Genomic DNA, 14,576 nt, shown 5'->3' with positions numbered 1-14,576 from the left:
ACAAAGGTAGATTACACATATATTATGATGTAAAATGTATTTGGATTCATCTCAATTTTTATATTTTTAAATCAACGTTTTATAAGCTGATCCTAAAAGATTATTTAAGACATTAATGGTCAAAAATGTATGTTGGCAAATTTGCTAGTTACAGTTGAACAACTACAAATAAGAGAATAAATAATACTCAGTATTTATAACTCGTGTCCTAGTTGATAAAACAAATCAATTATTAATTACTACTTTTAATACTAGCTGACAAAGCAAATCATCACTCGCTGATGCAGCAAATCAATTCTTGATTATTTTTAATAGTGGTAGGTAATACAATCAATAATTTCCTTTTATCATTCACTTGCATGCCAAATGTAGACACTACTTTATATGGAAATTCAAACTAACTTGGTGTCTGTGAGCTGTGACGGTGTTTTTGATGCGTTTATAAAATTGAATGGCTATTTTAAAAAATCAAGATGATTGGATTTCTGTAGCCATTAGTGATTTTGTCTTCAGTTAGAAGGCTCTGGATCATACATACCAATTTACCATGGACAGAGGATTGAAATCAATTTTGCGTATGTTTTTTGGCAGTTTTATAGCTTGAAGTTTCTTTTACAAGAACAGTTTATTTGTGATTTTTTCTTTATTATTGGTTTTCAAACGAGCATGTTACTATGAATTTGTCATAAGAAATTTAAGTATAAAACTTTGTACTTTTTAAATTTAGGTGTTAATTGCATTAGTAAGGGCATAAGGGTGGCCTAAGCATATTTTGGAGAGGCCTAATATTTTACTACATTATGGAGGCTTAAGTTTTTGGAGCCTTTGCCAATAATTGTGATCCAACTATAATGATTTCCCGACATTATCTCATGCTATCTTAGAAATAATATTGTCTTTGGTGGTTGTTTAACGTTGTTGTTTTTTTTTTATGCAATCATTTCATTTGCTCAAAGCCATATAATAATGTCCAAGTGATTCACGTTGTGATTTTTCCCTCTTGGTAGTAGCTAGTATTTTATGATTTGTAGGATTTAGCTTTTTAAGTGTAAAGGTGTACAATGCTAACTGAACTCGTTCAGAAACAAATTGATTTACTCTATCTGAAGTTCTATTCTACAAACATGCTTGACAGTTAAGTGCAAACTAGTTTTACCCTTAAAAATAGAAGATATTAGATTAGACTTGTGCATTGCACGATTTGAATAATTTTACTCCATATTGTTATGCATAAAAATAGTTTGATGATGACATCAGATATAAAAATGAAGGGAAAATTTTTAATGTGAGAATGACACGTAGGATAGTTTAAATGTTGATGATGTCAGGAAATGTTTTGTTTTAGTAATAGTTAATAGATACCATTTTAAATGCATCACGTACTCTACATGGTTTATGCTCTTTTCTAACAATCTGAATGAATGTTCTTACTGAACTCCTTATTGATTTTCAAACAACTATCAAGGGGCACTTTATGAACAAAAAATGCAAGCATGCCTAGATTTAATTTTAATCAGGGAGTATTGATGAATTGCTTGGAGTTAGTTGCATAACTTGTTAGGCAATCAGACTTTTGGAAATTCATGCATGATAGATTTGATCTACTGAGTTTGGGTTGCAATGTAGAATGCAAGCATTATTTATGGTTATGATCAACATATATTTGAGCAGGGTATTATAAACCACAACTGAGTTCATTTTTTTGATGGGTTTTCTTCCTAGTTGTGATTGACAGAATGTACACCTGTCAGTTAAAGAGGGCTGATCAGAGCTCTACGAGTTCAGCTCTAGCAGCAGGTGCTGTGGAATAAAAGTAGATTTCAAAGAGCTTACTATGTAATCTGCTATTCATAAAATGATAAGTTTAGGCCGGGCATGAACAATGGCTTCATCAAAACCACCTTTGCGCAGGAAGTTCTCTGGTATGCCATCTCATTTTGCCTCCCTCTTGATCTAGTATTTCAGCTTGGATTACAACTAACTCATGCTTAGATATATGTCTATTTTAGTTATATGCTTGGTTCCCCTTATAGGTTTCTTGATCCAGCATTTCAGCTTGGATTACAACTAACTCATGCTTAGATCAATGACCAGATTCTCTCGCCACAAATCAGGGGCATCAACGGCTTCAGGAAAACCATCTTTGCAAAGGTATTCCTCTTGTATTTTATCGCATTATAGCTATCTCTTGAACTAGCATTGATTTTAATTCTTGTTCAAGGAAGAACTTCTGTCATTTCTACTGTAGTAATAGACTAGTAGTATATAGTAAAATATTTCCAAAGATAATTTTGTGTCAACTTCTAGGCTTTTGTATTTTTTTGTGATTATTATGCTGATGCAGAATTTCATTAGTTGGTGGCTTGTTGACAAGTATAATAACAGTATAATCACTACTAGTCAAATAATTAGTTTCATATCTTGATGGAGGTTGAATTATTTTGGCCATTAGTATTTTGTCTTTGTAGAAAGGCAGATATCATGCTAGGATATTCTAGTGTTTCTGCTCAAGTTTTGGCCTTTTCGGGCCTAGGCTAATAATATTGGTCCACTATTTGTGAATCTGATTGCTAAATTTCATATGAGTGGAAAGTGTTTCCCTGCATTGGAAAATGGTAGATTGGGAGCGTATTAATCTAAACTTTGGAAATACTCATATAACCTAATTTTTGGATGCTGAGATTGTATGTGCTTAGACTCTCCTCGTTAATGGGTGCAGCCGTGCAGCCCACGCCTATTTAGGACAAACTGTTATATTGTAATTTGTAAATGTAAAGAACAGTTTGAGCACGGATATATGCAAGTATGTTGCTTGCAATCCTCTGGCCATACTATGGGTATAAACACATGACACTTCAATTTATACCAAGAACATGAAAAATATTCATGAATTGGTAGCCAATAAGCCAAATAATAAATTAACACATACACGTGTCTTATATGAGTACCCGAGTTGGTAACATAAATTATTTTAATTTCACCCAACAGCAAAGTTGTGTAGGATGCACCTCTTTCTAACAGCACAAACACCCATGAAACTGGACTTGAACGAGTTTTACACTTATCAGAAGATATTAAACTTGGAATGCATCAATTGCTCTTGACCCTAGCCTAAAGCTTTCATTGAGTTTCTGCATGTACTCATTCATGTTAAATTCATGTAGAGTTGAGGCTGATCAGCACTAACCAGTCCACTTAGGGGTTCGATTTCCTCATCGTCTGGGGAGAAGAACATGACCACGGAGACCCTGTCCTTTACAGAATTCGTGCTTACCCTGTGCACCGCGCTCTTAAACACCCCATTAGTCATTGCCTGCAAATTGCAAACATTACAATCTTTTGGTCCATTGAGCAAAAACATATAAACAAAGAAAATTTTGTCAGAAACCACCCGTTAAAAACACTTTTTTGTCAAAAACCACCCGAAAAAAAATTTGTTGTCTAAGACCACCCAATTTTAAAATTTTGTGGTCAAACACCACCAAAAGTCTATTTTCCGGCATTGACTCAAAACTCCGGCGTTGACCCTACCCATGTGCCCTCCCTTTCCTTTTTTTTTTGTTCCCCTCGAAAAATTTGGAGTTCACTCCATTAATCTATCCTCTCTCTGTTCTATCTCTCTCCTCTTTGGTCAAGCTCCATTGTTGTTGACTAAGGTCTGAAGTTAATAACACCCATTGTTGAATAGCAACAAATTTAGATAATCCCTAATTTGAAATTTCATTCAGGTGGTCTATTACTTTGTTATTCTTCCCTAATTGCAGAATTTAGGGTTTGCTAATTGATTGGAATTGGGAAGGTAGCAGGTTGAGTGTCGCAATTTCCAGCAAACACTAGTGCGGTTGTAGCGTCCCAATTGCAAGGTTGAATTTCTGGACTCATGAGTACCCTGGTCGAAGAATTGAAGTTACAACCCAAACACTTACCAGAGGGGGTTGCATATTCTTTCACTGGGTTGATGAGGAAATTTGTGGTACAGAGGCATACTTAGTGATACTGCTGTATTGGGGCATAATTCAGTTTTTTAATTACAAATTAAACTCACCATTAACACATTATTCAACTAAGTATGCAGAAAGAGGATAGAGATAGAGCAGAGAGAGGAGTCAGAAGGAAGAGGAGAGAGATAATGGAGGGAACTCCAAATTTTTGGAGGGGGACAAAAAAAAGGAAGGGAGGGGTTCATTGAAAGTCACATGCAAGACACGTGTGTAGGGTCAACGCCGGAAATTTGGGTCAATACCGGAAAATATACTCTTGTGGCATTCGACAACAAAATTTTAAAATTGGGTGGTCTTAGACAACAAAAAAAATTTCGGGTGGTTTTTGACAAAAAAGTGTTTTTCACGGGTGGTTTCTGACAAAATTTCCTAAAACAAAAGGGAAAAGAATCAAGTTGGTTGTGTTAAATTTTTTATTTTTATCTTGTGAGTTTGCTTTGAATGTGCAGACAGCACAGTTACCTCTCCTAATTCACCCAAGTTGATAAACAGCGTGCCTGGGATGACTGATACCTTGTACCATTGATCACCTTTCAAGATCTGGAGACCATCAACCTCATTATCTGGCAAGAGATATGTGATCGTTGAGCCATCCGAATGAGGTTTGGCCCCAAGAACACGTTCCGGGCATGGGCAGTGAGGAACGAAGTTAAACCTTGCTATTTTTGGTCCTTGTTTGCCAGATTTGAAGCTGTTTTCTTCCAAGTTAAGTGACTTTGCCATTGCTTTACAAATGACTGTATTCACGGTTGCTATCTTCTTTGCATACTCTTCTATCATTGCACTGCCAAAATTCGGCAGCCATACTCACAATCTAGTACTGACGTCGAAAATAAACAAACTTTGATATGAAGTTGGAATTTAAGGTTTATTACCTGAATTTCTCAGGCTTCTGTGGCCAGCACTGAAGCCTGACAATTTCCTTAGGATAGAAAAAAAGAAGTAGCCTATCAATCCAATTGTGAGTTTGAGTCCCAAAAGTAAGTGAATCACTGCCATAACCTTGAAAGATTTCATCTGCTGCAAAACACTTGAACTTCTCCTCTAAGGGAAGCGCGAAAAATTGCTTAGAAACTTCAATCAGGTCTTCAAGAAATGATCTCTCTATTCCATGGTTTATGACCTATTGAATTGATTAAAAAATTTAAGTAAAAAAAAAAAACTGAGTAAAATAATTTAAACTTCAATCAGCTTTTCAGTGAGTATCATTATCTTTATTTGTACTTGACTTTTTTTATTGCTCTACCTCATTTGTTACTCATATTAGCTAGCTCATTTAATGTGTTGAGTTATTTTGGGGGATCATTCAACGTAGTAGTGCTTTGTATAATCTAAAATCACACGTTTGAGCTAAAAGAAAAGCGTACCTGAAAGCAACCCCATTGAGAAAGAGCTGATCGGAGCTTTTCGAGTTCAGGTGCTGAGGAGGAGAGAAGAGAGAAATCAATGAGAAGATCATCTCTCCATAGATCATCAGGAGCGTCAATGGCATTAGGGTAGCCATCTTTGTAGAGGTACTCTTCTGGTATATCGTCGCCTTTAGTAGCTAGTTCTTGGACTATCTTTGATGCTCTCAAAGGAACATTTTCCGCCATTGTTAAAGTACATGCTAAGCATGTAGTAATTGTTTTTAGAGTAGCAAAGCGAGTATAGCCAAGGCAAGAGTTGTGATTGTCATAACAATTATTGGTAGGAATGGATCGGATCGGATCAAATCAGATTGAAATAGTTTTAATCATTCAAGGGAGACACTTGAAGTCAAGATTTGTTGAATTCTCTGGATTTCGACTAGAAAAAGCTTATGGCATCAAATCAATTACTCTATGGTTTGATGGTTTCACGTTAGGAAGAGAATTGTCCCCTAAAGCTATAATAATCATGTCATTTGCACTAAAGTAAAAGTAATTATATGAATATGATGCTTAAATTATCAAATGTAACTTTGCATAATACCTAGTAGATCAAACAAAGTTTGACTCACGTGATAAATTGTCTTATTTTAAATTTTAGAGATTAAGATTCGAGTTAGGTGGAGATTCCTTTACCCTCCTCGACCACCCCCCTTAGAGAACAAGATCAAGTGTTCCGCAAGGCCGCAGTAGGTGATGCTGTGGAACGATATGACTAATGGAAGTGACGTTAAAGTCTTAAAGATGTGGAAATCGGAAATCATGTGTTCCCAAAAAAAAATAAAAAATAAAAAGATGTGGAAATCAGAAGGGGAAACAAAAAATCACATTGATAACAAAAAATGTACTGTGATTCTATAACAGAATAGCATAATCTAGCCCAAAGAATGCATAATTAGTTAATTACATATACTATTCATAATATCAAATATGGTAGATTGGTAGGTATATAGCATCAATATATATATATTCCGATATCTATTTCTTAATCTCTTTGTCATAATAAATAAATAAATAAATAAATAAAAATTAAAAATAAAAATTAAAAAATAAATAAGTAAATAAAAATAAAATTCTTAATTCCTATCCTAAGGAAAAAAATTCGAGGCTAATCAAATCGTGGTCACAAGAGCCGAAAAAATTTAGGTAGTGAAGTGTAAATTCTGGCCTTACATATGAAGATCTCTAAGCATCATGTGAATAAATCACTACATTTGTTTCACATTATGTGCAAAAATTAATATTTATTGTGAGATTTAAAAAAATCAATTGTTGCACAAAATGTGAAAAAGAGATAGTGAGATGATGGATGGGTATTCGAAAAACAATTTAGCATTACACTAATACTTGTACTAATAATGATCAAGCTTACTAATAAATTTAAGAATTTCATAATACGCAAAAATAAGCAATACAACAATTAAACAATTGATCACCCAATATTCGACGCAATATTAATTAATGGAGCAATTTTGTTATTAAATCGAGTTGAAATTCACCTAGATGATTTGCCATGTTACATTGTATCGTTCAATTACAAATAATTTTCTCTTCCGACCCTAATTTACGAGTTCAAATCTTAGTTATAATTACTAACAAACTCTAACACAAAATTATTTCAAGTAATCATATGTAAATAACTAGTATGACTAAAATCATAATTAGATAAAATAAAAATGCATGCTCTATCTAGAAGTTAAGCCAAGGGTGAACGTCTAGGATTACTCTTACGACGTCGTCTAGTAGGAACAACGACCTTAGGGACGACATTGGTTGTCCTAGGCTTGCTGGTGACATCTCCAATTTCACGGCCGCCAGCTCGGGAAGTGGATTCTTCAGCTTGAGTAGTATCAGCAACAAATGCAGCAGCAGCATCTTGATCAATATCATCCAAAGTCCTAATCTTTTTATCTTCATCAATAATAACACCACTATTATTAATATTTTTCTTGCTCATAATTATTGAACTAAATTTCTTTGGTCTACCTCTTCTTCTTTGTAGCTCACTACTAATATTTTTTTCTTGATCAGCTATTTGTTGTTCCATAATTTTATAAGATTATTGGAATATATATTATATGAACTCTCATTATATATATCTTATTATATAGAATAATTTAATGAAGTTTATTTAATTTGAAAGTAAAAAATAGCAAGTAAAAACTTGCAGTATACCCAACTATCATGTACTCAAAATGGTTAAAAAGAGGGTTTTTAGTGGTTAGATGATGACTATCTATCAAAGCGTTTTGCGTGAGACTGGACTCACGTGAGTCCGGGCCTTATTTAAAAAGGCGCGGGCCTAATCAACCCGACCAAAGCCCGCGCGCCATTTTATATAGTGTCTGAATTTTCGATTTCGTTTACATCATTTTTATAAAATTTCGTGCGCCGTCATTTTCTGAAATTTCATTTCGTCCAATTTCAACCACTTCATTTCCTCAAATTTCAGAGAATTCAAATCTTCAAATTTCATAAAAAAATGGAGAAATCAAATAATAAAATGATGATAGAAGGAGATTCTGATTCACCTATTGAATCAATTTCTTGCTCAATTACTGCTGAAAAAGGTACAATTTAGTTCATAATTTTGATTTTATGCAATTTCGAATCATATTTAAGAATTTCAAAATTATATAGTTAATGATTTCAGATTGTATTTCAAAATTATAAAGTTCTTGAATTTGAAATATGAATTTCTACTTATAAATCGCATGCAAGCCAAATTGAATTTCAGATCGTAGTAAATTTCGATTTAATATCAGATCGTATTTAAATTCGAGTTAATTTCGACTTATTATAAGCAATCAATGCCAATCGAATTTCAGATCGTAGTTAATTTCGACTTATTTGAAAATCAGGCTTAATTTATATTCCAATCGAATTTGAAATCAGGATTAATTTATATTCCAATCGAATTTGAAATCAGGATTAATTTATATTTCACAAATTGTTTATATTACATGTCGCGGAAAAATAAATTTTAATTTGAATCCAATTTTTTGATAATTTTAGAATTAAATCCAAATATACTAACACTAATGATGAATGCAGCAGATAATGTAATTTTAGGAGACAATATAAATGAAGAAAGAGATGATGAAGAAAGAGATGAAGATGCTGCAAGTATAATAGGTATACTATGTTCTGTAAATTTATTAAATGCATTGTAATTTATTGTTGCAGACAATATAATTCCTGACTAATATTATATGAATCCTGACTGAATTAATTTTATTCCTATGGAAATCTATTTCCTAAAAAAAATTAGTGAAAATAATGTAAACCTAACTATAATTATTTTAAAACTGACTATTACTAACTTAAACCTGATTATCATTTTCTATTTCCTGTTTAATATTATTTCTTTTCTTTCCAATTCCTATAATTAATAATTATCATTATCTATTTCTTGACTAAAATAATATATTTCCTGATTAATATATTGTAATTTCTGACAAGAAAAAAATTTCTGATTTGATAAAAGAAATAAAATTTCTATATGCTATGATATATCTGAATATTATTATCCTAAAACTGACTATCTTTATCAGCTTTCTGAACAACATTATCTAATTCCTGACTAACATTTCTTAATTCCTGAGTATTATAAATTTAAAAACATTTAATTACTATATATATATTTGATAATAAAATTACTGACTATTATTATCTGTTTCCTGACTAATATTATCTTAAACCTGAAAGAGTTAATTTTATTCCTGACTAATATATTGTAATACCTGATCTAAAATATCTAATTCCTGACTAAGATATGTTAATTCCTGAGTATTATAAACTTCAAAAAACATATAATAATTTAATAACGTCATACAAAACAAAAAATAAAATAAAATCATTAAAATTTAAAAATAAATTACATATTACTGAAATGTTATGTTTATTAAATCAAATATAATAAACTGTAAAACATTGAACATAAACTACTAATTACATCATCTATTTTTATTCTTTTTTCCTCTCTTCCTGGTTGGATTGCCTCTTCTCTTTTTCTTTTTTTCTTGTTGGCTTCATCTTCCTCAAAAATTAAACGTAATCCATCAAGAAATTCAGCCTAGTCTTGCACCATTCCATTGTGAAAACCATAACCATTATGCCTCATAATGTCATATGCAACCCACCATTCATTTGAATTTTGATTTCTTCTTACTATTTCTGGAATCCAAAATTTGTAATACCATAATTCATTATAATATTTACATGTACAATTAATCATTGCCTGCGCTTTGAAGGTGCACCTAGGAAAAATATGCATGCATAATATCTCTTCAACAGCGAGCTAATGCTAGATGTGCATCTTCTAAGGCATCAACTGGGTGTGGAATATGATTAGCCATCTAACCAAAAAAAAAAAAAAAATAAACACATAAATCATAACAAAACAAAATAAAATAAACTAACAAATGTAAGATCATAGAATGAAAAAAAATATACCTTTTGTAATAGCAGTAGTTTGCAGTAGTTATATTCTTATAAAAATGATTAAAATTCAAACTGAAGCAATTTATATTTTTATATGAATTTATTTTTTCCCTTAATATAGTTTCTTGTACACAGTAGCTAAAGTTTTAGTCTGCATTGCAACTTCAACTATTGCATCAATTTTTGCTAAAAATTCAGCATTAGAATAGAAATCATCCTCTCCTTGAGATTGAGATTCTTGTGAATATGATTTTGCTTTATCCTTCAAATCAATAACAAAGTCTATTTGGTTCTCTGATACAATCTTCAAGTCTCGGCCAAATTTCATCATTTTCTTCTTCACAGGCTAATCAACAAATAAAATAAAAAATGAATAAGTAAAATGTAAGAAAGCAACATAATTGTTATTCCTGACTAATAGTTTCTTATTAGTAAAATGTAAGAAAATAACATAATTCTTATTGCTGATAATAGTAATCTAATTTCTGAGAGTGTTTATCTTATTCCTGACTAATAGTTTTTTATTCCTGACAAACAACTTAATTTCTGATAAAAGGAATTTAAATCCTGACAAACAGATACTAATCAAAATAAAATAATAGATGTAAGAATAATATTAGATAATGCTAATTTTTGATAGAAAAAGTATAACTCCTGATAATATGGTAGAAAATCCTGACAATAATAATGTATTCCCAAATTACAGCAATGTAAATAAATCAACAATAACCTTAATATATTAATTTTATTTCCTGACCAAATTTACCATATTCCTGACTTATAGTATCATATTACCGACTAATAGTTTCTTATTGCTGACAAGTACAACTTAATTTCTAATTACTGATTATTCCTGACAAACATATACTATAATCCAAATAAAATATTAGAAAATGCTAATTACTGATAGAAAGTACATAATTCCTGATAATATAATGTTAAATCCTGACAATAATAATATATTATCAAATCAACAACTTTAATATATTAATTTAATTTCCTGACAAAATTTACCATATTCCTGAATAACAGTTTATTATTCCTGATAAAAGTATTCTAATTTCTAACTGAAATTATTAATGTTGAATAGCCTGATAACAGTTTATTATTCCTGATAAAAGTATTCTAATATCTAATTAAAGCAAATTATACAAATCTTAAAATATAATAAAAAGATAGCAGTTTTAACTTACATCGATATACATATTATCAATTTCAGCATCAGTAGGAAACTCTTTAGGAATCTTGTACATTACATATCTAGCTTTGTCATCTATATCCTTCAATTCAAAGCTAGTAGATTGTACAACCTGATCTTCCTTCTTTCTTTCTTTTTTTTTATCCAAATATTCATCTTCATCACCGTCTTCAATTTTAAACTCAATACTGTCCAGCCTTAAACTTTTAAGAAGAGCCTGTTCAGATTTGCCAGCATATTGTTTTGGTGAGGCAGCAGGGTACAGTTTCACAGTACCATAATCCATATTTTCAGCAACAGACTTAATCCTCTGGTTCAAACTTTCACAGGTCCAGTTCAAAATAAACGGCTTGCGATGTAAAGTTGTCCCAAACTCAAACTTTTGTAAAAATGCAATTACAAAAGCAACTAAACAACCATTTACTTGTTTAGATTTTGTTTTCAACTCCTTCCCTTCCTTTTTTTTCAAAACAAAGGCTTGAAAATCTGCTATTGACGCACATAAGAAGTCCATAACATAACCAGCCCAGTTGAAAGCCTTAATGAAACGCACATCTTCTAAAGATTTGATGATATTAAAATTAGGAGACTTATCACCAATTGGAGCCAAAAATGTAGACACAGCAAACATAACAAACAGCTTTTTAAAATCAGCACCACCATCTCTATATTTCTCAAACATCATCTTATAAGTAATAATATTCACATATGTCTTATTCTTCTTCCTACCCTGAACAGCTCTGTTTTCCTCTTCTTTTGCTTCTGTGCTTCACCTTCATTTCCCTGTTCAGAGTCATCCTCTATATCTAAACCCAAGAACCTCCTCCACTCTATCTTCAAATATTCATCAGGATTGATTGATTTCTTTATTTTAGAAATCTCTTTCACAGGTATATCAGTAAAAGGAATACCCAACACATCAGCAATATCAGAACTATCAATATGAATTGCATGTTCCTTTTTACCAACAATAAGATTTCTAGCATGAGGATTAAAATGAGTTACTATATATTTGTACAACTGATGACTGATATTGTCCTGCAAATTCATTTGAAGCAATCCACCAAAACCAATGTCTATAACATCCTTTTTTTGCTCATCACTAAAATCTTCCATAATTGTACAAAGATAACTAGGACCAGATTTAGTACCAATTTCAAGGTCTGAAATATCATCTTCAGTAAGAGCACTGAAAAATAAAAAACATGAATAAGACACACTTATTCCTGAAAAAAATTATGTTATCCCTGATAACAGTAAACTTATTTCTTAGCATAATTATCTTTTAAAACATTTAATTCCTGACTATTATAAATTTTAAAACATATAACTACTGTATGTAATACTGATATTACAATTCCTGAGTATAATTATCTATTTTCTGACTAATATTATCTTAAACCTGACTGAGTTATAATATATGTGAATATTATTATCCTAAAACTGACTATCCATATCTATTTTCTGACAATAACTATCTAATTCCTGACTAATATATGCTAATTCCTGAATGTTATAAATTTTAAAACATTTAATTACTGTATCCAAAATTGATATTACAATTCTTGAGTATTATTATCTATTTTCTGACTAATATTATCTTAAACCTGACTGAGTTATAATGTATATAAATATTATTATCCTTAAACTGACTTTCCATATCAATTTTCTGACAAAAACTATCTAATTCCTGACTAATATAATCTAATTCCTGGGTATTATAAATCTAAAACATTTAATTACTGCACATTATATTGGTATTACAATTCCTGACTATTATTATCTGTTTCCTGACTAATATAATCTTAAAACTGACTGATTTAATTTTATTCCTGAATAATATATCATAATACCTGATCAAAAAAATCTAATTCCTGTTTAAGATATGCTAATTCCTGAGTATGATAAATTTGAATACAGACAACAACAACTTAATTTCTGATGAAAAACATCTAAATCCTGAAAAACATATACTATTATCAAAATAAAATAATACAATTAAAGATAATATAATAAAATGCTTATTTTTTATATAAATAATATAATTCCTGACTATATAATAGTCAATCCTCAAAATAATCAAAATTACAACTAATGTAATTACATAAAAAATAACATAATCCTACACAAGAATATTCAAAGTAAAAACAACAATTTACATTTCATCGAACACCTGGCGTGCATGTGAATATATAAAACAATATTTTTCCGAATTTAAAAGAATTTATTTCGAATATCACACCTCACAGATCGACTTCTTTTAGAACCTTGTTTAATATTTCTAAATATCTCGATCTAAATAAGCTAGTTACAACATGAATATATTCTTTACAAAAGATAGTATATGCAATTAGGTGACCAATTAAAAAATGATTGAAAATGAGTCATTAACATCTTTTAATTATAAGAATAATTAAGCTAGTTCCTTACAACATTTTTTTAAGGTAGTTTCTCACGAAAATTGACTTGTATAAGGTAGTTCTAAACAAAAAGTCCTCAAAAAAATGTCGCAATTATATGGTAATAATTCTATTATAATTTTCACAAACTCAGAATTAAACCGTAAAAGCCAAATACACTTAAAGAAAAAAAATATATAGTATATGATCAACAAACTAGCTTAATTGGTCAAAGTCTTCTTGGTGGTACTCATCAGATCATTTGCTCTCGTGAAAAAAAAAAAAAAAAAAAAAAAAAAAAAAAAAAAAAAAAACTCAATTAATCAAAAAGACTTAATAAATCCTCATCGGACTCTCCATCTTCGAATTCATGAAAGGTTGTACTTGTCATATTAGGCACATCTTCTTCATCAGATTCATCGTTGTCTTCATTAATGTCCTCATTGTTAAGAGGATTAAAAATCGCTCCTAGGAAAAATATGGTGTCTCGTACGTCTTCTTTGATCAGAAACATGAAGGGATGATCAGCAATGAAGTTGATAACTGGTCGAGTATAAATACTAAACCCCAAATCGGTGTCTGAATCTTCAGTGCAACATATTACTTCTGTACCACTTTCGTTGCATTCAATTTGTGTACGTTGAAGGATCTTTGAAACGTTTCTTCTAACACCCCCTTCAACTATACAAGTGAATTCATCATTATTTTCGGTAAAAGGCAATATTAGCCCTAATTCTTTCATTTCTTCTGAAGTAGTAAAATCATACATGAATTTAAATTTTGGAATCCATAATCGAGCTATTTCCTCTTGCTTTAAAACCAAATGTCTTCGCGACAAAAGATTAGGGTTATCTCGGAATTTTTGGGCTAAATTTGGTAGCCCTAATCTTTCTTTTGGAAGAATGATGATCATTGAGAATGTCCTCGAGCTTTTATAATTAATATTTTTGTTAACCTTATACGGAACCTTAAGAACATCATATTCATCAAATGTACCATACAAACACGACCTTCCATAATCCTTCATAAAGGGGGCTTTAACCATTTTATTATCGTCTAGAAGGTAAAACTTCTCCCTTTTCGTGTTTGATTCAAAAAATTCATCTTCCCATTTTCCATTGAAATA

At 30.9% G+C, this 14,576-nt stretch overlaps 1 pseudogene; it reads right to left on the bottom strand.

Annotated features, from left to right (window-relative positions):
• Positions 1-3,074: 3,074 nt before the first annotated feature.
• LOC145634351 (protein LATERAL BRANCHING OXIDOREDUCTASE 1-like) lies at positions 3,075-5,626 on the bottom strand (annotated as a pseudogene).
• Positions 5,627-14,576: the final 8,950 nt, after the last annotated feature.

Source organism: Chenopodium album, chromosome 6 (assembly GCF_948465745.1).
Source record: "Chenopodium album chromosome 6, dcCheAlbu1.1, whole genome shotgun sequence".
NCBI classification, from domain to species: domain Eukaryota; kingdom Viridiplantae; phylum Streptophyta; class Magnoliopsida; order Caryophyllales; family Amaranthaceae; genus Chenopodium; species Chenopodium album.
This window is presented reverse-complemented; position numbering and strand designations above follow the sequence as displayed.